Here is a 1,997-nt window from a genome sequence, read left to right on the forward strand (position 1 = left end):
AAAGATAGAAGAATTTTTTACTGTCGAATTGTAGGTCTCTACTACTTTTTTATTGTCATCCAAATTTCAATGGGCCTTAAGTACGATAATACCGAGGATTATACCGAAGATAATACCATATTAGTGTTTGAGATGTTCTGTCAAAGTTAACCATAATTTTGCCGAATCATTTTTCTATATTGAAACCTTCAATTATCCAATTTATTTATTTAAAAAATATGTTTTTGGTAGCACATATTTTTTTTTGCTTAAAAATAAACATCGTTCATTTATAGATTTAATTTGGCTACATATTTTGACAGCTAAAATTATCATAAAGCTCTGGCGCAAGAAGGTGTTATTGTTTTCTTTTACTGTTAATAGGAATCGAGATCCTTTGTACGCCCACTGAAAATTTTCCGCTTTGTATATTTCAGTTCGTTCGACTATAAATACGAAATTAGAAAAAAAAATCGTCACTAAAATGAAATTAAGAAGGATCGAGATTAAAATTAATCGATGGGGGAAATTTGTCATAAACATAAATATGAAATACAGCATCTGCAGACAGTTGTACAGCTTCCTCTATCTAACGGATTGTCGTACGACCCTTGATAATCTCAAGCAATTAAACTAAATTACTCCAAAACATTATTTGTGACGCTATAATTCACGAGTGATGTAACATATCGCGGATAATTGCAAAAGTTGTGTGCTAGCCCAATTTAAGTACCGAAACAGGATATATGTTTCCATTTTAACCAACATTTACGCTTATTGTAACCACATATACCTACACGAACATATAATAATAACTTTTTGCAATAGCGGCGTAAAACTATGTCCAAATTAAATTAAGGAAGCTTTCATTATTTTTAATTTCGTAAAAAATTTTAATAACGTCATTCAAACAACGAAGTAAATCTGTTTTATTACCACTTTTTATAGTAAATAATAACAAAGACAATTCGGATATCTATTTTTGTGTAGTAACTGCAGTTTGACACTTTGGTGCGTAAATAAGGCGGCGGGAACTGCGGGGTTTACATACACATAAATGCATGTTAATGGGTTATTACATTTAAAGAAAGAAATTTCTAAATGTTTCGTATACACTGTCATTCTTTGACATTAATCTCTTTTCATCCCAATACTGAAATTTAAACTTTTGAACTTTTGATTCATCTCAATATATATTTTTTACCATACAGAGTGGCTTACTATTATTAGAGAAAGATAGAAGAATTTTTTATTGTCGAATTGTAGGTCTCTACTACTTTTTTATTGTCATCCAAATTTCAATGGGCCTTAAGTACGATAATTCCGAGGATTATACCGAGGATAATACCATATTAGTGTATAATACCATAGATGTTCTGTCAAAGTTAACCATAATTTTGCCGAATCATTTTTCTATATTGAAACCTTCAATTATCCATTTTATTTATTTAAAAAATATGTTTTTGGTAACACATATTTTTTTGCTTAAAAATAAACATCGTTCATTTATAGATTTAATTTGGCTACATATTTTGACAGCTAAAATTATCATAAAGCTCTGGCGCAAGAAGGTGTTATTGTTTTCTTTTACTGTTAATAGGAATCGAGATCCTTTGTACGCCCACTGAAAATTTTCCGCTTTGTATATTTCAGTTCGTTCGACTATAAATACGAAATTAGAAAAAAAAATCGTTACTAAAATGAAATTAAGAAGGATCGAGATTAAAATTAATCGATGGGGGAAATTTGTCATAAACATAAATATGAAATACAGCATCTGCAGATAGTTGTACAGCTTCCTCTATCTAACGGATTGTCGTACGACCCTTGATAATCTCAAGCAATTAAACTAAATTACTCCAAAACATTATTTGTGACGCTATAATTCACGAGTGATGTAACATATCGCGGATAATTGCAAAAGTTGTGTGCTAGCCCAATTTAAGTACCGAAACAGGATATATGTTTCCATTTTAACCAACATTTACGCTTATTGTAACCACATATACCTACACGAA

This window comes from Anoplophora glabripennis, unplaced genomic scaffold (genome assembly GCF_000390285.2).
Source record: "Anoplophora glabripennis isolate ALB-LARVAE unplaced genomic scaffold, Agla_2.0 scaffold361, whole genome shotgun sequence".
NCBI lineage: Eukaryota > Metazoa > Arthropoda > Insecta > Coleoptera > Cerambycidae > Anoplophora > Anoplophora glabripennis.